This window comes from Manis javanica, chromosome 6 (assembly GCF_040802235.1).
Source record: "Manis javanica isolate MJ-LG chromosome 6, MJ_LKY, whole genome shotgun sequence".
In the NCBI taxonomy this organism is placed as follows: Eukaryota; Metazoa; Chordata; class Mammalia; order Pholidota; family Manidae; genus Manis; species Manis javanica.
Genome location: NC_133161.1, coordinates 53,484,040 through 53,506,535, shown reverse-complemented (window position 1 = coordinate 53,506,535; position 22,496 = coordinate 53,484,040). Strand labels below are relative to the sequence as shown.

Genomic DNA, 22,496 nt, shown 5'->3' with positions numbered 1-22,496 from the left:
ATAAATGACAAGATATCCTAGAATCTCTGTGTAGGATTTGACTGTGCCTTGGACATATTTCCTCATGAAGGAACTTGTGATTCTCATGAAATGGAGTATGTGTGACCCATTCAGCCTCATTTTATTTTTCTTTTCTGGTCATGTGTGTGACTCAGCCATGACTTCTCACTTCATTTCTATTGATGGGCTTATTCCTCCTTAGAAGCAGATGCTCTGTAATCCTTATCTTTGGTTCTTTCCTTATTTTTACCAGAAGGTGTAGACTTCTGGATGAGTCTTTAATTCATTAGTTTATATTGTGTTCATTAAACACTTACACTTTTATGACCTAATTTGCATCTCTCATCAGTGAGAAAATATATTCTAATTTAAGAGTCTACACTAATTCTACAGGTTACTCTAGCAGGTGATGGTTTGAATCTTATTGTAAAGGACTCTTGAGTTGGAGCCTCTGGTTGTTTGTTTGGATAATGACCTCCCAGGTGGTGGAAAGAGCCATGACCTGGAATACCTGTTATTGACGATGGGGCCATGACTCAGAGGCTGTCCTCAGCTCATCGGAGAAATCTATCCTGATTACCTTTTATATTTCATCACCAATTCTTCCTTTGTCTTTCTTGGGAGTTCCCTGTTTCTTCTCCTTCTGCTTCACAGTATTTATCTCATTTGAGTTTTCAACTGCCTGCCAACTAAATCTTAGTAAGATCTCAACCCAAGATGGTACCTGATAGTGTTGAATGCATCTATCCAGAGTGTCTGCATTTTAAGGAGATACTGTGTGGCCCTGCAAAGGGGGTTGGGAGGGAGAGAGAATGTCTTGATTGCTCTTACCTCCTTTCTCATTTTTTTGTTCTTCTGGTAGCTTAAAGGTCAGGGATGTTTTGAGCCACAGCAAACTCTAGGAAATGACCTCTAACATCCTTACATTTATCCTTTTGATAAAAGTGAATAAAGTTATGAAGGGATATTCTCTCAGAAATGTTGAGAATGACTGAACCCACAAGTATAGAATAAGAATTATATTCATTTTCTGTACTGTTAACAAAACTGCAATTTTATTCAACAAGCTACAAAAGCTATTCGTGGAATTTTCTGCATCAATGCTAAGCATTTAATAGAAATCCCTTAACAGTATGAGTGAGGGAATAGCCTTGGTTCTGTTTAATCCAGAATGTTCTTTTATCCCATTTTCCAGATTCTACTGATCCTCTCTCTGTGGCCAGTGACATTCTTGTTCCATTACAGTCTGTGCTGGGATACTTTCTGGTCTCTGAACCCCTATCCTCAACCTTAAAAATAACTTCCAACTAAGTGCCAGGTACTTCCCATGTATGGTCCCGTTTAACCTTTAAACCACCCAAATGAGGTTGTTTTATATATTTATCCTTTTATACATTTTATAGATACTGAAGTTCAGAACATTCAAGTAATTTACTCAGAGTAACATAGTAATTATGCTAGAATTCAAACCCAGTTCTGTGTTATGTAATATTTAATATATGTAATATGTATTTTAAATATACAAAATAGTAAACATAACACACTTATATGCATAACAATAAGTTGAGAATTGAAAAACTATTATTCAACCTAGGAACTTAACACTGAGGACTCTGTTGAAAAAGTGTCCTTAAACCCATTCTCTAGGAGGCCTCCTTTATGAATGTGTTCCATCTTCTCTTTTAAAGAACTTTTTAATCAACTTCCGGAGTTTTGTTTGTGCCTGCAGCTCTGCCCCCCTCTTTTGTCCTTTGCTCTGAGTTCCCTTGTTTGGCCTCTCTGCACTGCATTCCCTGACCCAGGAGAGCCATTTGGCAGTAAATGCAACTTATGACTGAGTTCTGAAAACATAGTCTTCCTTGAGCTGAAACGCTGATTCCATGAGGCTATTTTGGCATACAAGGATCTGCTCCCGGACAGGTCAGTGTCATACCCCTTTGGTTGCTCTTAGATAACACAGAATTTCCCTCTTGAACGCATAATACCATGGTCCTGTATTTCATTTTCTTCTATGTCCTTGGAAATGTGCTTGTTTTGGCTTGTTTGACATGCCCAGCCATCAGTGGTCCATAGACATTCAACATTTCTTCCTGCTGTTCTTTCCTTACGATGTTTCATTCAGCTCCAGCCATCAGGATCCAAAGCAGCAAGCTTGTTAAGTGATTAAACTCATTTCCTTCATTTGCCGTGGCGCCAGATTTCTAGCTTCTTTATAAGAACTAGCTCAGTCATGTGGCAGGTTCAGCTAGAGATTCCAGATGCAGATCATTTTCTCCACCATAAATTATCTCAGTCTACTCAGCGTTTGAACCATAAAGTTGGCAGAAAACAGTTTTTTTGGTAACTTGCCCTATTATTGTGACCTGCAAAATGAAAGGATTAAAAAAAAACAGTAATTTTATTCTTCATATGCAGGCAATGTAGCTTTCTTCGTAAATTGAATATTTGCATAACACTAAAGAAATTTTTCTATCAGCTTTTTTCTATACCAATCTTCAGATACCAGGACAGATTTCCAAAAGGGGCAATATGGGAACACTTGCATTTTTCAGTTTTTCTGAATCCTTTTCTTCATGTTCAGGTACTCGTTTTTCTAATTTTAATGTCCAATTTCTGTTGGTAATGATTGAATTTTTAAATGTTGAGAAAAAATTTGGCACTAAATGTATGTATTTAAAGAAAAATAGTGAATTCATAAATAGGATGCTGATTTGATATTTATGAAGTGCCAGCTTAATCTCTTAATATGAGAATTCCATAATTGCCACTGAACTGTTCTTTGAAGTTTTATAAAACGGCAAGGAGGAGGGGCTTTACTCAATTTCACAATTAAAATTCAAGAATGGGAATAATAATATTGCATAAATGATTGTCTAGCTACATGATCCTCTTTTTTGACAGAAGTACTAAAACTATGAGCCTTCACTTTCATACTGAATATCCTGTTCAGATATCAAGATAACAAACAATGAATAATTATGCTACAGACTCCTACATAGAGCAGGCATTCAATTATGTATTAAATTAATGAAACTGGGTGATCACTTGGAAGACACTTTCAAAGGGAAAGGGAGATAGGGAAACAGAGAGATAGGATAAACATTAAGCAAGTGATCTTACATTATCTATAGTAAAAGAAATATGAAGCTGTGCTTAGAAAAAATAACATTAATGCCCTCCCATTTGTTCTGGTTCCTATTGCTGTGTAATAAAACACCCTAAAACATAATGGCTAAAAACAGCAATCATCATTTAGTTTGCTTACAAATTTGCAATTTGGGTGAGAACAGCTCCCCTCTGCTGAACATGGTTTAAAGAAAACGGCTCTACTGGGGGCTGGAGGATCTGCTTTCAGGAGGGTTCCCTCGCAAGGCTGGTGAGTTTGTGCTGGCCCTTGGGGCCCATGTGCTGCCTACGTGTGCCCAGCAGACTCCTCTACAGGCTGCTTGGTCTTCCTCACAACACGGTGGCTAGGTTTCAAGAGACACAAAGCCGAGGTAGTCAGTTTCTTAAAGCTTGAGCCCAGAAACTCACAGAATGTCACTTCTCCTGTATTCTGTTGGTTAAGGAGTCACAAAGCCTGATTCAAGGCAAAGGGACATAAACTCCACCTCTAGAAGGAAGGAGTGTCAAAGAGCCTTCCAACATCTGAAAACTGCCACACCATTGCATCGAAATGAAACCGAAGCCCCTTCCCTCAGCCTCAAGTCCTTTCCTTCCCTAAATCCCCTTCCTGTCCCTCAACCCCCTCAGGGATCATAACCATTTTCTATAAAAGCCAGACAGCAAATATTTTAGGCTAGTAGGTAAAACAACCATCTCTATTCTAACCCCTCAACTCTTGTGCTGTAGTGAGAAAACCATAGATGATACTTAAACAAATGGGCATGTCTGCATTCCAATCAAATTTTATTTATCAAAACATGTGGGCAGGCCAGATTTCACCCATAGGCCATTGTTTGCCAGCCCCTACTGTACATGGTACCCATGACATGCTTCCTCTTAACTTTTCCATTCTCCCCTCTCCCCTGCTTACTAAGCTTCAATCACACATTCCTATTAGCCCCTGCAAGACAAAAAGCTTGCTTTCCCTTGGGGCCTGTGCACACCCTATTCCTAATAGCATTTGTCTTGGCCTAAATGTTACTTCTCAGCAAATTCTTCACTAATTGTACCTTATAGATCTCCCCTGCTATTCTCCATGATAATTCTCTATTTCCTTAGTAGTACTTTGCATCTTATAATTAACATATATATTTATTTCCTTCAGCATTCCACCAAAATTTGAGGGTCTACTGTGATTCCAGTGTGTTCTAGACTCTCTTTTAGATTGATAAACATGGCTGACATAGCTCCTGTCTGCATGGGATAAACATTTTTTATAGAGAGACAGACAATAAATAAGGAGGCAAATAAATAAGAAAGTATCAAATAGTGCTTAGTGCTATCAATAAAATAAAACCGGCTATTAGAGACAGATCAGGAAAGAACTCAGTGAAGTAGTGACGTCTGAGCTGAACACTAAACTGTCAGGAGCTCACAAAGCAAAGATATTGACGTGAGGAGAGGAGTCCATTGGGCATGTTGGGTGTGTTGGAAAGGTGGAGCTTTATTTCCTAATGACTAAGGAAACAGAGAAGCCAGTATGGCTGGAGGGAAATCAGGGAGAGAAAGATGCTAAAAGGTAAGGTCAGAAAGGTTGGAGCTGAATGTTTCAGGGTCTCACAGGACAAAAGAAGTTGTTTAGATTTTATTCTACCTATCTACGTGCAGTAAACTTCAACAAGCATTTAATGGAGTGTGCGCATCTTTCTGGGCGTTGTGTCTAAGTACCAAAATGTAGCAGTGAGCTCGTGTTACCCATTCGGCTGCATGCTTCGCAGGGGCGGGGATTCCTTCTGTTTTCTCGTATCAGTGTCCTAGGGCCTTTCACTTACAAGGCACAAATAAATATTTGTCGAATAAATTAAGGAATGAGTACATGAATGAGAATATATTTGAAATTTTTTGACATTACAAAGGTATCTTCAAGCTCAAGAGTATGGGAGCCCTGATGGAAATTTTCATAAATCTTTTATTACTAAAATACAACCTTTTTCAAAACTGAGATGGAAAAAAATGATGTGAAGGAAGTATATAATACTTTAATTTAGAGTAAATAGTCATTCAAGTTGGACAAAGCATAGAAGGAATTTTCCTGGATCTTGAGACAAGAGCCCTGGCTCTGAACAAGTCACACCCCCAGTTTCTATGTATTTCTTGAATAACATATTATTTTCCTGCTTTGAGCCATGGATACTAGGGAAAAGACAGTTGTAAGATGTTTTAGTGAACGTAATACACTGTCACTATAAAAAGTGTTTGCTGTTATAAAACACTGTTTCTCACTTCATTTCACATAATCATAACCCATTAGGCATCTCTGTCTTTGACCTTCAATAAATATCTGAGAACACAAAGAAAGCTACACATGGTATAATGGATTTCTCCACTTCCAGTTTGTTGGAGAAAAAAACTTCCCTTAGGTTTTTTTATTCTCATTTCTATTTCTTTCTTTCTAGTGTGGTAACCCTTTTCAAGCACACACTGTTTTTATATCTATATCTTCATTCTGTCAGATTCAATGTAAATAAATGATTATACAAATGTGTTATTTAACACGTTTTCTTAGCAGCTGACCAAACTACCAGCATTTTATGGGACTTTGCTCTGTTCATGGCATAGGGAGATATTCCACAAATAGTTTCAGCCCTCTCTAAAATAAAAGTCAACTCATTCTCATTCCCAAACTCAGCGTCTTTTATTTTTGAATCGAGTCCTTTTCATTTTTCTGCAGTTAAATGTAGTTCTGTCCTCTTTAATGTCATGGCTTTTGTTAACTCTTTCTTATAGGCTTAATCAATAGTTTCCAACCAGGGATGGCCTTGCCCCACAGGGGACATTGGCAGTATCTGGAGATATTTTTGGTTGTCACAACCTGTGGGGATGGGGAGGAGGATGCTGGCCTCTACTGGGTGGAGGCTGGGGACGCTGCTAAACATGCTAAAATGCACAGAAGGGCCCCTGTAACACAGAATTATCTGGCCACAAATGTCCATTCTGCTAAGTTTGAGAAAACCCTAACCCAGATTAAGATCTTGCCTCCATCTTTTCGAATAGATGGAGACTTGCAATCATTTAGAAGCTTTAGAAGCAATCAGTAATTAAAATCTGTCTGTATGTTTACATGCAGTGAGGAGCATATCAGCTCAGGGAAGATCAGTAGGGCTTGGCTTCCCCAACTTTCTACCATGTGTGGAGGTCAGGTACCTGTCCTTGAGCTTATGAGAAGAAGCCTAAATAGTAGGGCTCTGCATGCTGAACACCCTGTGCCACTAGCAGGGTCACAATGGAGTGACTGAGCCTCTCATCACTTCCTCCAGTAGATGATTAATTATGAGAAAGGTCTCTGCATGAACTGAAAATTTCAGCTGTCTTCCAGAGCAAGGTGTCTGTGTTCAGGAAACATCTCTTTTCATTCAAGCCACCAGAAACTGATTATGCTTAACCCACATGTGCTCTGCAAAGCAAGCCTTCCCAGGCAGATAAAAGCCATGAAATTTCATAAGTACTGTAAAGTGCTAAAAATTTAGATGGCAAATGCACAGATACCTCAGTATCCTCAGGCTTAGAGCTGCTATTAACATCAGGCATACATACTATGACTTTATTTCCTAAACTACATGGATAATGCTTAAATGTATGGATTTATTATCACATTTGGCATATTTTATTTATAGCATAAGAAAGGTGAAACATTCTGCAGCATTGCATGTTAAGATTAGGATTTATTGTTCAGGAATCCTTGAACAATTTTATCAAAAGCCCATTTCTAGGTGGTGTTTTTCTGCAATAAATCATACAGCAAGAATCTATCAGTGGACACCAGGAAGAGATAAATGAGTATAGAGGAAAGAGGGTCATCACAGATTTTTTTCTGTATCATGACCTGTCATTGGCAGAAATCCATTTATTATGGTTCACAGATGATTTTTTTTACGTACTTGCTGTGTTTTCTCATCGGGGTGTTAGCTAAAATAAAATGAAAGCCTGGAAAAACATAAACTATCAAATTCCATGAAGACAGACATAATTTAAAGATCATGTAATGCAAAGATCATCAGTTTTTTTCTCCTCCCATGTAGCTGCAACTTTCCTTGGAAATATCTTTCTAAAAATGTAAATATTTTAATTTTCAAAGTAACTGCTCCACTCAGGTTGGTAGTACAATTAACAGAAAAGCAGATTCCATCCCAGACTAGACTAATTTTGAATTCTGCCTCAGAATGTTGTTTTAGTAGAAAAGCAGGAGTGTCTAATAGTTGTTGAGTAGTTATCAAGTGCCCCTGAGTGAGTTTTCTGTCCTTTTTCACATGCCCTATCTTACTGAATCTGTCATCAGGACTCTAATTTGGAGTAAGACCAGGTACATGAAGAAACACATGCTAAATGCCAGGCTAAATTTGAGGATAATCTTTGTGAGGTTGTCACCACCACTAGAATTAAATTTACATTTGATTGAAAGAATTCAGTAATATATAGTATTTGAGGTTTATTTTTGTATATATATTTATTTTTGTACTGCCTTCCCCCTTTCAAATTGTCTAGGCTAAGAAAACACTGGCAAAATGTGTTTCCAGTTTGTTTCCAGCTTCTTAAAATAAAATACTGGGAAGCATATATTGAATGAATGCTGTCATTCACAAGAATACTTAAAACAGGTTTGTTTTTTTGGAAGGGAGGCTGAGGGGTTCCCATCCCTACATTCTGGGATGTAGGTCCATTAACCTGCCACATGCCACCCTAGAGAGTCATTCTTTCCCCATATCCCTTCACAATTTTGAACAGCCCCCAGATGGACATTAGCTTTAAACATAATATAAATGAGCAATAGAGAAAATAGCAGTGGTTGAAGGACTTCCCAGTGTGTAAGCCGACCAGGTCCCATGTCCTTCTCTTAAGGAATCCAGAGCAGTTGAGGCCCCTATCTCACCTCCTCTTTCCCTGGTAGGTGACGGTGAGGTCTCCATCTGGGGGCACAGAAACTTGCACACCCTGAACCCACAGACTGGAGCAGGAGCCAGATGACAGTCACTGCTTCCTTCCTGTGCTTCCTCAAATACAATCTACCTCACTGTGATACCCAACTGGGAGCAATTGGATAGAATTGTTTAGTCACAGGTAAAGTACCATGGACTAGATAAGGCTATTAAGGTACTTGCCTGGGGTGTAAAATTTAAGGCAGCTGGGGGTGCCCAAAAGCCCAGATATCAAAATTGTATTTTAATGACATTTTTAAGAATTTAGATTACTGCAAAAAATCCAGAATGAGTAAAATACCAGAATTTTTAATAAAGACAAGATCAGTAGTACTGATTTTCTTTTTACTTTGGTGGGGCTCAGCATGACATTACACAGTATCCACTGAAGCAATGGAAGGGGAAGTTCAGAAAGCAAGTTGTCATCTTTGTAACTGAACAATTCTACTTTGATGGGCTGGACATCTTCTGGGAGCAGGAATTCATCATCACATGTTGTGAGTGCTGTGAAGGCTGTGCTTGGGAGCAGGACCGAGAAGTTTATGGAGGGAGTCAATTCACAGGTTCTCGGGCTGGCCTACCACTGACTGGCTGTGCAGCCCTGGGTGAGTCACAGGACTTTATGGCAGAGGTTTGATCCATAAAAAGATGCTGGAAAAAAATAAAGGTTTTGCGATATATCTGGAACCTACCGTATCACTGAAAGGCATCTCTGTTAAAATAGATGGCTTGGTCATCAAATTGAGTTTATTCAAGGTTCCTCTGCATAATTTTGTTATTTTTATTTATTCTCCTAATAAAAACATTTCATTAGATCAGCTTTTAAATCCTTTACTCTGTGTACCAGAGAGGCCCTAAAGTCAAGTCTGAGGGCCAGTGGTAAATTCTGTTCCATTCCTGCCAAGATTATATCTGTTCTGAGGACGCATAAAAGACTTCCAAGTTTGTCGATTCTCTGCCTTTCATAAATACTGCTTGTTTGCTTTGTAAAATACAGTGTGATAATAGATGACTCATTCTTTTCAGCTAACCCATCCCTTTCCTGTGGGGATCCAGGTAGAACTGGGGAAAATAATCAGAGACACCTATCATTGCCAGTCAGTTTTGGAGGGAAACCCATGAAAAAGAAGATTCACAAAGAGAGCAGTTTTACATCATATAATCTCAGGTGTCTCTAATTAGCCATGTTGATCAAATTTTACCCTGATATTACTAACTTGAAATTTCACTTAAATCCTTTGCCCAATAGTTATCCCATTTTTCCCTTCAGCACCTGTGGTACTTCACTCATAGAATATTGCACATTCATTTTTCTTTAAATGTTAGCCAGTATCTTGAAAGAAGAACGGTTCCTTCTTTCGTCATCACTGGGGATTTTTTGAAAGTAGCACATAATTAGGAATGATTAATAATAGAAAGCAGAAGTATTTTGTTCTTTTTTGAAAAGGTCACAGTGAACTTGAAATACTGTATTTTGAGAAAAACTTGAAATAATTATATCGAACCAAATGATCACACTTAAAGGCATCTGTTGTGCTAACATCATGGAAGAAAGTCTCTGTGTATGTGTATGAGAGAGAGAAAAGCCACACGTGGTGTGTGAAAATCTGAGCTTACTTTTCCCTTCTTCCCCAGAGACCCCAGAGCTGTGTCTATTGCTGTCCTTGGTTGTGACCCCTGGTCTCCATCTACTGCTCTGTAAACCTTATCAACGCAGGCATATGCAAAGCCTTTACATGCTCTGAAAACTGAATTAATAATCGGAGGTGATAATCCATGTGGTGCTTCATTGTGAGGCCAATCGGCAGAATTTAAATGCTTTACATTTAAAATAATTTAGTTTAATTGTTATAGAGTGACTGATAGAGAAGACTGACTGGACTCTTAACCCATTGCAGGGTGTAAATTAACGGCTGTCTTTGGCTATTTGAACTTAATCCAGACATTTTACACAATTATTGTCTCAACAGGGTAGAAGAATAAAAGGAGCTGGCTTCCTTTGCCACATATTTTTTTCTTACCCTCTCTGACATATTGGGGGTGGGAGGTGGTGGTGGTCAGTGGGAGGAGAGAGAGAGAGAGAGAAGAAGAGGGAAGAGAGAGAGATTCATTTCATTTTATTAGTTTGGAGAATCAACCTGAAAAAGGAATGTTAATAACATGGGATGAAAAGCACCCCTCATGTTAATTTATCCAGAAATCTCCAGTTGGCAATAAAACAGTATGAATCTAGAGGCAAAAAGTTCCCTTTGTTACAAAGAAATGAAGTTGTGTGTTCAGAGGTGATAATAGCAAAAGAAAGACCCATTTCTTTAAAAATGGGTCTGATCATCCTGACCTATGAATTGCTTTTAAGATAAAAAAAAATTACAAGCTGAGGAGATATTGACATATCTTGTTATATTTTCAGCTTCTTTGGCTGCCTTCTTGGGCTGATGTTTAAAGGCTTAGAATGAAGCTTACCTTCTGTGTGTTTTTGAAACTTCCCACTGATCAACCTCCAAGAAAAATGTACTGATGTATCATGTTTCTAACACTTAAAGATCTAATTGGGATATTGTTCTGTACATGCTGTTAAACACTGTAGTGACAAGAAGAGTCCTAGCCCACATTGGCAGGGAGCCAATACACACCTTCCCGGAACAAAGTGCAGGATAATTAAAGTGCAACTAGTGAGAGAGCACGCAGAACCTGCACCAAAATAGCCATCGCTAAAGTGCCGGAGAGCATGCTCCTTGGGAACTCAGAAGCTCTTGCTATATGCATTTGCCTTTTCTGTTCAAATGCTGTTCATCAGAAGTATTTTCTTACCCCACCAACACCCCCAACTTATTGACTATTTTGTAAGCAGTTCTAAATTAAAAAAAAAAATTTCAACTAATGTCCTACACAATCATCTATGTGAAATGACCTCAAGAACACCATTAGAAGATCAGTCGTACATATATGATTTCATAAAATTGAAGAACCCAGGCATTTTAGAAGCTTCATTTCAATTACAAATGGAGAACTAAGAGCTAAATAAAATACAGGGGGTATTTTTACATCAGTCACAATTCCTATTCAAACAGCCTATTTAAATGTGCACAGGCCTTTCACGCAGAGCCGCTCAAATGCCCTTGCATAGCAGGTTCTGCAAGTAAATCAGGAAGGCGTTGGGATTGTATAAGACTGCAACGTGACTCTGGGCAAGCTTAGTTACCTTTCTAGCAAAACCATTTAAAAAATAGTTTTTTCATTTTTTTAAACCACAATTCTGTGCAAATCATCAAGCATTGGGAACCTCTGAGTAGCTGGTTCTTACAGTGAAACCTAAAGGATTTACATGGAAACTTCCCAACACCACTAAAGGCAACAATGCATATAAATCCCTTTCACAGTGATGGGGAAATGGGATCCTTAGAAAGCTCCTTCCCTATTCAATGAAACCTGCCAATTTTTTACTCTTAAAATATGAGTCCATCCACAGGGCAACTTCAAAAATGGTTTCTCCACATTTCTTTAGATCCTGTGTAAATCAAGTGCTGTTCAGCAGATACCACAAATAAATCATCCATATTTTATTCCTTCTTTTTTTATAGAAGGCATTTGCAAGATCAGTTTCTGATTCTGCAGAACTCCCTTGACCAGGTTAAACTCTGGCTGGCTTGCTTTTTTATTTTGGCTTGCCTTCTGCTAAGTGACCCTCAGGAAACACAGTGATAGTCTAAGTCCAGTACACAATCGTCAGACAAGGTCAAATGGAGAGTTATAAAAGACAGGCATCTATTTATCTATTCATGTTGCTGTGCTATGCTGAGTTAGCTTCAACACACACAAGTTTTTAAATCATATAACTTGCTTTCAAATCAACTTCCTCAAGATAGCTCAAGGATTCAGATCAATAGATACTCTAATGTTTTTTTTAAAATTAAATCTCTTTAAAGGGTCACTTAATGATTGTTAGGATGCTTGATGCAGCCCCCAGGTGGAAGACTGTCTGCAAGGCATAAAGAATGAGCTGTTCTCCTTCTGCCACAGCCTCTGCTGATTTACAACCACTTTGTGTTTGATGTTGGACAGGATAATTTCATCAGTCTCCAACCCTTGTGATCACGTCCCAAAATGACTCGTCAGGTGAAGCCCTGGCGGAAGATTGCTTGTCACCTGTAGGAAGTAGCTGTCTGCTCTGAGTACTCTTTCCTCATAAATGTAATCATCTGTTAGTTATTCATTGAGCTATACTTCATGGGCTCGATGGAGTGGCGAGGGCAAGGGACCAACTGCTCACTGGAAAACACTTAGGAACAATGTTAGTGCCCATTGTAGTTTTCTTTCTTCTCTCTCTTTTCTCTTTCCAGTGTTGGGAGGAGGAGTCATATCTGGTTCATTTTTGAAGGTTACTATGGAAGACAACCATTTCAGTACATTTAAGAATTTTTTTAATTTAAAAAAATTTCACAAGTGAGGAAATGTATGTAGAGATGGTAATCTGCCAAATGTTAAACAGTTTGTCTGGTTTGCCCGATTTTCAATTCTTTATTCTTAACCAATTAGCAGTATCCAGAATAAATTAGTATTTCAATGAGGTGACATTTGCCTCTCCTACATCTTTAAACCTAATCTAGAATGAAATAGTTTATACATTTAGGCATCATGTTTAATTTCATCCAATTCCTAATGAGCCACTTCATTCATTCCTTTATTGACCCAGTAGCTGTTATGCTCCTATATGTCAGGCATTGGGGGTATGATGGCAAACAAGGTGAGTATGACCTTTGCCCTTAGGGGGCTCACCTAAGGGAGCAGATTATATTATAAATTACTACAATAACTGTATGATTACTGCCTAGGAGGGTCTCAGGAGTCAAGGGCAATGAGCATGTTTAGTCAGAGTAACTGGACAAAGCTTACAGAGGACAGGCCACTTGAGCTGGGCTACAGATGATGTCTGCATCCTGAAGGGGAACAGATTTTGATACCCCAAAATATGCCTCTTTGGCATATTGGTTACTTTAGGTTAACTATTTTCAAGAAACAGTAGACATAGGCAAAAACTCTAACTAAATAAAAGTTATCCTTTGGTAAGAGAAATTTATATGTGTAAATAAATCTCCATTTGTAAGGTGTCCCCTGCTGCACTAGGAAGAGGGGGATGACTCAATTTCTAGAAACTCTTGTCAATGGAGAGGGCGACAACTTAAGTCTGTGCAACAAGCTTACCCTGTTTATTGTGCTTTTCCTGGTAAATGCCCATTACTGATTCCCTATTGCAACACCTCCTTTTGTCTTTAGCTGAAGATGGTATTTAAGGTGATAGCTTTGGTCATTTTGGGGAGTTATTCACTTTTCCTGGTTTTCTCCAATGTATACAGAAGGTATACATGCTATTAAACTTTTGTTTTTCTGTTGTTAATCTCTCATATCAATTTAGTTGTTAGACTAGCCAAAGATCCTAGAAGGGAAGAAAGGAAAACTTTTCCACCCCTATAGTTTTGGTAATAGAGATGGGACCTTCCCTGGTTGGACATTGTTCACTCCAGGGCTTCTGCTGTTGAGAGAGCCAGGGACCACTCACAGGAGCCAGCATAAGGTAAGAATTCTTGCCATGTCAGTCTCCTAGATCTCTGCCTACAGTGTCTATTGGAAGTAAGAGTGGTGGGAGTCCTTTTCTTTTTCTAAATTTAGATTAACAAGAGAACATATTTGTGTGATTTATTTCATTAAGGGTATGGTGACTTTGGTAAAGATTTGTTATGAGTACTCTTGTTTTGTGCTGATCCTTTTCGTCCCAGAGATGGTCGTTGTTTTCTTTTGTCTCCATCTTTTGTGTCCTTTGTCATAAGGAGGAAAACCATGGGTCTGATGAAGAGCTTGGCTTTGTGATCAGTGTGAATATTCTCCCTGGTCTCCACCATCCAGAAGGTACATGTGTACTGGTGTGCAATTGGTGGCCAATCTGATAGATGGGGTTCCAAGCCATGAAGACACAAGGAGCATTCTCTTCGTCTAGCCATGTCAGCTCTCAGGGGAGTTTGTCAGAAGGGATCCCAGACTATTAGGGGCCTTTGTCATCTCAACTTTTATTGTTTTGTTATAGCTGGGAAAGTTCCATTCCAGTAGCACCTGCCCGGTATGACGAATTAGTGGGTCTGTGACTGGGGGAGTCTCACATTCCTGTGAGAGACTGGAAACACTGTTTTCACTACATAATTCTTATCACCTGTGACAACAAAGTCCTTTGCTTTCTCAAGTTAACTCTGTGTGTGAATTTTCTGCATCTTGTGAGCATCTTTTGTACTGTCTTATGGGATACCTCTTATGTCCTTGGTTAAGCCATAAAAGCTTATTAGGTTGAGTCATGATTGAGATTAATAGATCCTACTTGCCAATGACCAAATGATCAATCCTTTGAATTGGAAAAACTTCTGTATTTGACGATTTTTTTTTTAGAGAGCTCTCATTCCAAACAATTATCTTATTGGTACCTATGGAAAAAACAAGTTAAAAAATAGACATAGAGGAACATAATGGCTGGCCTTTGGAACTCCTTTAGCTAGGACAGAAATTAGAACAAAAATTAATCTCCACATCCTACATAAGTTCCATTTCTGAAAATACAACCTGATCTGCCTGTTGTAGCCTCCCTTTTCCTACAAAATTTACAGAGAACACTCTGGCCTGATCTCTGGGCCTGGGGTATGCGGATTACCCATATAAATACTAAAAGCCAGGAAATTAGTTTAGTGGAAGCACCCAAGATGAGCAGTAGGGTTCACTTTGCTCTCTCTTTAAATTCCTTCTACTTTCCAGGGTTCTATGATCAGGTTCTGACAGCTTCAGCTTCAAGCCTTCCTATGAAGTATGCTTTATGGTTGTATCTGGGACCCCACCACAAAGAATTCATGTCTCCTGGACTTCAACAGATCTTCTAAATTATAAAGCCCTTCAGTTGGAAATATATATCCCTGATATAAAGAAGCAAATTTAGTTGGAAAGGTGGGTTAGTCCTTTGATATTCATGCTGCAATCCAGTTCTTTATGAAGTTGTAAACAACTCTTTGTCTTGCAAATCTCCACAAAAACAGAAATGTGGCTCTGGAAGCAATTGAAAGCTCATCTATCCATACCAATCCCAAAATGTCCCCTATTCATCTCAGAATGTTAATAGATACTGTAAAAAATCAGGCCCCTGGAAACAGAATTGTCTTGTACTTAAGGAAAGGAAAAATTAAAATAGTTATTACTTTAGGCCTCTCATAATAGACAAATATAACCCAAAAATCCTTAGTGAAAACTTGGGTATTTTCTCTGCATATTGATGATACAGATTTTCTACCCCTATCTGCTATAGAATATGTGACAGTCTTTGAAATACAAACTTTAGAGAGACATTTCTTGTCAGAAAAAGAAAAAAAAAAGAGGCATTTGGAAACTGGTCTAATGAAAAACCTTAAATATCTTCTCCACAAATCTTAGTAGAAGATTTAGTTATCTAAGAAAGTAACCTCAATTTATTTCATTTGCCAGAAACACAGTTTGGATCCAACTGCATTTTTGTAAACTAATGAGCTTTATATTATTATACCTGTCTCATTGCTAAAATTTTTAAAGAGCTATTAAGATCTATTTGGGTCTGTCTGTATGTTTATGTGTATGTTATAGATGTGATACTTTTCAACCCTCAGATGGTATTGTCAAAATTAATCTGTGAATACTTCTATTTAGTTAGCTTAAAATTAAGCATTTATAAATCAAACATTCCTAAAGTTCTCAGAAATATAATAGAAACTAACTCAAATGCTTTTTAGGTTCAAATTATCTGGGAAATTATTCAGTATTAAAGCTAGTTTAAGTTCATTTATTTATTAAAATAGGTCTTTAGAGATTATCAGCATTAAATACACTTTTATTCTTCCTAAGCTTACTAAAGGTCAAATAAATTCATGTTATCTCTTGCAAAATTTCACAGGAAGAAAAATATCTTGGGATGATGACTGACTTTGTCTACTGTCTCATGAAGTTTTTGTCAGTAGTTGAAATATAATCGTTGGGAGCAAGTGATTTCATTTAGTTAGATGTAAATGGGCTAAGACTTTTTAGGTGAAATTTTTAGCAAGAATTACATTTTATAGTATGTGTACATAAAAGTAGTTTCCAAAAAGTTTTTTAACTGGAAACTGTAGAGTTTTGCTAAGTTTAATGATAGAAATTTAGTGAATATATTAATCATTTTCAAATAAGATAAAATAGTGAAATAAAATATTAATTACTGAACATAGATTTATCTATTTGGGCTTTCTTATTACAGAGAACCTAAAGATATTTGGGTCTTTAATAAAATACCTTGTGCCATATTGAAAAGTTGCATTGAGAGGAAGCATATGTCTCTAGAGATTATGAAATATATCTAAAAATTTGCCAATCTAAAAGAATAGTGGTGTAACAGACAGTTCACAATTGCTTACTACTTTATTTTCACTACAAGTTATAGTTTCTAAGGGCTAAAAAGTCTAGTGTATGTGATTAAAACTCCTAAAACTAATAAGGGAAACAACTAAGAAAAGGCATGAGGTATGATGATGAATTTTTGTTAAGGGGAAAGAAAGTAAATTTGTCCCAAAGTAGAACTGATTATTTCAGAATAGAAAAGGGGAAAATAGAGGACAAATTAAATATTTGAGAAGAGGTAGAATTTTACCTTGTGTAATCAAGCTGGCTAAATTGAATTGTTATTGTAAGGGTTTTAAAAAATAAGCTTTAATATAAATACTGTGCTTACGTATAACTGAAACTTATTTTTCTTAGATGTTTTATCAAAATGACTTCTTTTGTTCTTTATCATCAGGTTTTGGTTACTTAGGAAAAATGAATTTTTTAATATTAAGAGATAAATTTTGCTCACAACCATATAACCTTCTGTATTTGCCTTTGAAATCTTATTATTGTCACTTTGGTTAAATGGATAAAGTATTGTTTTATAATTATCTGTGATCATATTTAGTTGTGTCCAAACCTTTTGATATTTTGGATAAATTTCCCATGGATGGACAGGGAACTTAGGAATGTACCCAACAATTCCACTCACAGAATTTGCTCTGGCTATCTCTTTATCTTGGGGGCCAGAGTGGTAGATAGGACACAAATGCAGGAGGCTTGAGGCAGAGGCCATGCTCAAAGTTAGAATTCTTTGTGTATTTGAAGCAAGATCTCAGACAGCCTGGTGGATACTCATCCAGTTGATTCAGGGTGCAGAGAAGCATTCCAGGTCTAGGCACAGTCCCAGAAGCAGATCTGAAATGTATGCAAGATGTACTAGAAATTGAATTGGTTGCTGTAGGGAGGAATAGATTGTGGTGTGGGAAGGGCTGAGCCTATGGAAGGCCTAAATATGTAAACTTCCAGAGCTCTTATCTATTACAGTGTTTAAAGTGAACTTTGTCAATGTATATAGGTTGATCCTTCTACCCTGATGAACTGGACCAAAATATTTCCACTAATAGTTTTTGTATTAATAATTGAATTTCCAGATCAGCAAATACATTTTTGTCAGGGCCTACTCCCTTCCCCCAGCACTGCAGGCCCTTTGTTGGCATTTTAGTCAAACTCTTATTTTTAAAAAAAGTGAAAAGTGTATGCTCCTCATGAGGAGGCATCCTGATATTTTTCTGGGTGAAGACCTTTCTTCATAAAACAATATAAACATCAATAAATTATGGTTAAACACCTAGTACATTCATTGTGTACTAAAGACATGGTGTCATAAAGTCTGAAGAAAGTGTCACTGGAAACATCATAGTATTACCTCTGGGTACTGCAAGTACAGAACTTACTAGAACTTTTTTCCCATATGGACCCAAATATGCTTCTGTGTGATTTGATGTCACCCACTTTGTAGTATGAGCACACAAAGTTAATTACTTTTAATTACTGGGTTCTTAGGCATTGAATATTGGTACTTTTGTCACCAAAGACAACAATGAAATGGGACAGGGGTAAATAATTTCCACTTACTTTTTTCCATTATAAGTTGCCAAGTGGATTCACTTTTTACTAAAAAAAAAAGTATTCCCAAACTGGGATGTTCAGCTAAGAGAAAAGAAATTTTTATGATCAAATTAAAAGACACAATGCTGGGAAAAAGGTTTATTATAGATGCAGTATTGAGTGACTCCCAACCGTAATGTTCCTAGTAAGCACCAGGGTAAGGTGTCCATTTAATAAGGTGGTATCTTTTTAACAAAACCATATCAAATATAGAGAGTAATAAAAAATGATGTCTGTAGCAATGAAGCAGCCATTTCTGGCATCACTGCCATTGGCTATAAGCACAGACAAAGTAGAATACTGGTGTCAGGGATTGTCTAAATGCAGCCCTAAAAGGTATAGTTTTGGCACAAGCCAAATCATGTACTCTAGAATTGCCTTCTGTAGCTGTGACACACGTAACCTACTTGCTTTAACTCCATTTGGAGAGCACATGACTCCTCTAAAGTATGGCAAATGTCCCAACATTCCCTGGAGGAAGATGGGTTGGTCCACTGGAAGGCAGCTTTGAAAACAAGTCTAATGGTTACTGGTAACTTAGATGTGAAGCTCTGCAAGACACAGGGAAGCTGGTCTTTGTAAAACAAGGCAAATGTCAAGAACTCATGAGAAATCACACCCTTCAAAATAAAACCATGGTCCTACTACAAAAGGTGATATAGGGCCTTCTTTACTCTTTAACAGAGCTCCATTGTTTTCTCATGATTTTGCTTTATGGGGTTTAAATTAAAGGGAAGCTACTCCCTGGCAAAGCAAATCTTTGTTTTAAAACATTTAAGTAGCACCTATATTGGTGAACTCCCTTGAGGGCCAGTGCTTGTTCTGAGAATTTTTTTTTAACTGGAAATACTTCAAATCATTAACATGAAAAAGCAAGGCAAGAAGTAAACTATTATAATACTGTACAACTTTACATAGTGTCCCAAAAGTCTTAGTGAAACCCCTCAGACGTACAATATATGTAATGAATTAATTTCTTTTTAAGCACTGAGAGCTTACTAGACATATACCATCTTTGGGATAATAAAGAATATGAGCATTCAAATTCTCTTGCAGCATCCTGGAGGGAGCTAACTTATCCCCAAATCTTCAAGGTCTAATTGGTCCAATTGTTCTACTGACTCTGGGATAAGAAACCTTATGTAAAAAGTTGACTTCTTTTGTAGGGATTATATAACCGGATACTTTCAAAGTTATTTCATTAAGTTTACCACATAATTATAATTGAAGAAAATATAGGGTTCATCTTTTAACCCACTATTACAAAATCCTTCACTTTAAAAGCTGTTATTAAAAAAAGAAAAAGTAGCTTTTCATCAAAAACTAAATTGGAAAGTGTTAGAACCTATAGAATTGATGTAGGGCTTTTTGATTTACTGAGTTTTCAGAAAGAAAAATGAGACTTTTAATCTTTTAAGAAATACTTCTGGATATGTTTATTTCCATTTTCATGGAATTACATGAAGACAGGAATATTAATATGGTGGCTCTGATATTTCAGCACTCTGTGGGCTTTTCTTATTTTATAGTGATAAGTATATTAAATGCAAAATTAATTTTCTCAGTCACATTTTAGTTGTTTAAAAACATAAGGTCATTAGAATTCATGCATCCAAAATTGTATTCACTTTTTGGAGTAAGATTTAGTCCAAGTGAGGGTGCTAAACACTAAGCTTCTGTAAGCACAAGAGGTAGAAGCAAGGAACAAGGGCTCAAGAAAAGTCTCATTGAAGAGATGAAGATTATGATTCAAATGATTAGTAATTAGCCAAGAGGATTGGAAGACAAAATGTTCCAGGCAAAGGGAATAGCATGTGCTAGAGTCCAAAAGTGAGATTAAACATAGTTTATTAGGAGATTTGAAGCTATCAAGTGCTGGGAGAAGGGCAAAGAAAAGGCTGGAAGGATAAATGGTTCTGAATGTGGACTTTATCTCAAGGAAAACTACTAAAGGGTTTTGAGCATGGAATTGGCAAGATCAGATTTGTGTCTATTAAGATCAATTTCATAGCTGCTCAGGGAGTGAGTTGTGGAACATTTAGATAACCAGTCAGGGAAGAAATGCAAGGTATTTGGCTTAAGCATAAATTAATGTGAAATAAACATTATGGAAATTTGGACAGGGTCCAGATTATGGCTGTACATATCATACTCAGAATGTATATGCTATCAGGAAAGAAAACATTGAGAGGTTTAAAACCTAGAGAAACATGATGGCTGTATTGTTACTGTTGTTAAGATCATTCTTGCAGTGCCAGATTTTTTTGCCAATTATCTATTGCAACTAAGAAACCATCACAGTTAATTGTTTAAAGTTGCTATTCATTTCATTATACTCACAATCTACTGGAAATTTGACTACAGTTCATTTGGAAGACTCTACTGCTGTATGTGATATCAATGGGATCACTTAGTAATATTCAGTTGGTGACTAGTTTGGCATGGAAGGCCCAAAAACTGTTCACTCACATATTTGGTGTCTTGGCCAGGACCTCTCCGCATGGTCCCCTCAGTTTCTTACATGGTGGTTCAGAGCTCCAGTGCAGGTGTACTCTTTTTATTTTGACCATTTCAACTCCCAACTGACATAATCTCTTTAAAAACTTTGTAGAATTTCTATAAATCAACTTATATTCCACTCCACAAAGCCCTGCAATATAGGTCCTTCTGTATCTTGGGCTCTCTAAGAAGCTGCTGCAGGACAATGCCTCTAAGATCCTTAGAAGCCTTTTTTTTAAAATCAGGAGAGCCTTGAAGGCACTTTTAAAAAAATTAAGATATCATTGATATACCATCTTATGAAGGTTCCACATGATCAACATTGCAGTTTCAACATTCACCCATATTATCAACTCCCTCCCCCACCCCACTGCAGTCACTATCCATTAGTGTAGTAAGATGCTACAGTCATTGCTTGTCTTATCTGTGCTATACTGCTTGAAGGCACATTTTCAAGATCTTTAGGAAGGCCTTTTGTCTAGCTGAACGTGTCCACAAGTTTCATTTTTCTGAGATCTTAACAAAGAGTTTTATGATTTCATCCTTGACTTCAACTTTACCCTGAAATATTTTCCTACCCTGAATTTGATCCTTGCCTGAAGGCCTTTTCTTGCTTTGAGAATCTTTTGCTGTCTTTACAGGCTATCCTAAGCCCTTGACATTTCCTCTAAATACTGCTCAAAAACTAAACCGTTCCTTTGATAGTTTTTATCTTCTCATGTTTTATACTGGGAGGCTCACTTCCACTTTAAGGATACATAAAGTCTCAAAGAGAAGGGATGAAAAAAGATATTCCATGAAAGTGAAACCAAAAAGGAGTAGGGTATCTATACTTATAGCAGACAAAATAGACTAACTCAAAAGCTCTAAAAGAAGCAAAAAGGTCATTATATATTGATAAGGGGATCAATGCATCAAAAGGATTTAATCATAAATATATATACACCCAACATCAAAGAAGTAAATAGATTAAGCAAATACCAATTGATCTGAAGGGGAGAAATAGCAATACCATAGCAGAAAGGGGCTTCCAAAACCTCACTTTCAACAACAGATAGATCATCCAGACAGAAAATCAGTAAGGAAACATTGGACTTGAGCTATACTCTAGACAAAAATGGACCTAAAAGAAATATACAGAACATTCTGTCTGATGCCAGCAGAGTACACATTCTTCTCAGGCATACATGGAACATCTGCCAGAATAGGTTAGGTGATAGGTCACAAAACAAGTCTTAGTGAATTTTAAAAGAATAAAATCATAGCAGGTATCTTTTCTGACCACAGTTTAATGAAACTAGAAATCAGTAATAGGAGGAAAACTGAAAAATTCACAAATCCCTGGAAATTAAACAACACACTCCTGAACAACCAATAGGTCAAAGAATAAAAAATATAAATAATATAAAACAAGAAATAAAAAATATCTTGAAACACCTGAAAATGGAAACAGTATACCAAAACTTATGGCATACAGCAAAAGTGGTTCTAAGAAGGAATTTTGTAGAGATAAATGCCCATATTAGGAAAGGAGAAAGATCTCAAATAAGCAACCTACCCTTACACCTCATTGAACTATAAAAGGAATAAATGAAATCCAAAGTTAACAGAAAGAAGGAAATAACAAAGATAAGAGTAGAAATAAATGAAACAGATTAGAAAAAAAATAGAAAAAATGAGTGAAACTAAGAGCAGGTTTTGGAATAGAAAGAGAATTGACAAACCCTTAGCTAGACTAAGAAAAAAGAGAGAGACTACACAGATAAATAAAATGAGAAATGAAAGAGACATTATAACTGATACTTACCATAGAAGTACAAAGGATCACAGGAGACTATTATGAACAATTATACACCAAAAAATTGGATAACTTGGAAGAAATAAATTGCTAGA

General features: G+C 37.1%; 1 long non-coding RNA gene across 1 annotated transcript in view; it reads left to right on the top strand.

Moving 5' to 3' along the window:
* The first annotated feature begins 1,803 nt into the window (after positions 1 to 1,803).
* Positions 1,804 to 22,496, top strand: part of LOC108403477 (uncharacterized) — a 42,901-nt gene continuing 22,208 nt past the window's right edge. The window contains exon 1 of the long non-coding RNA XR_012132257.1: positions 1,804 to 1,920. This is a non-coding gene — a long non-coding RNA (uncharacterized lncRNA). The remainder of the gene's footprint in view (positions 1,921 to 22,496) is intronic.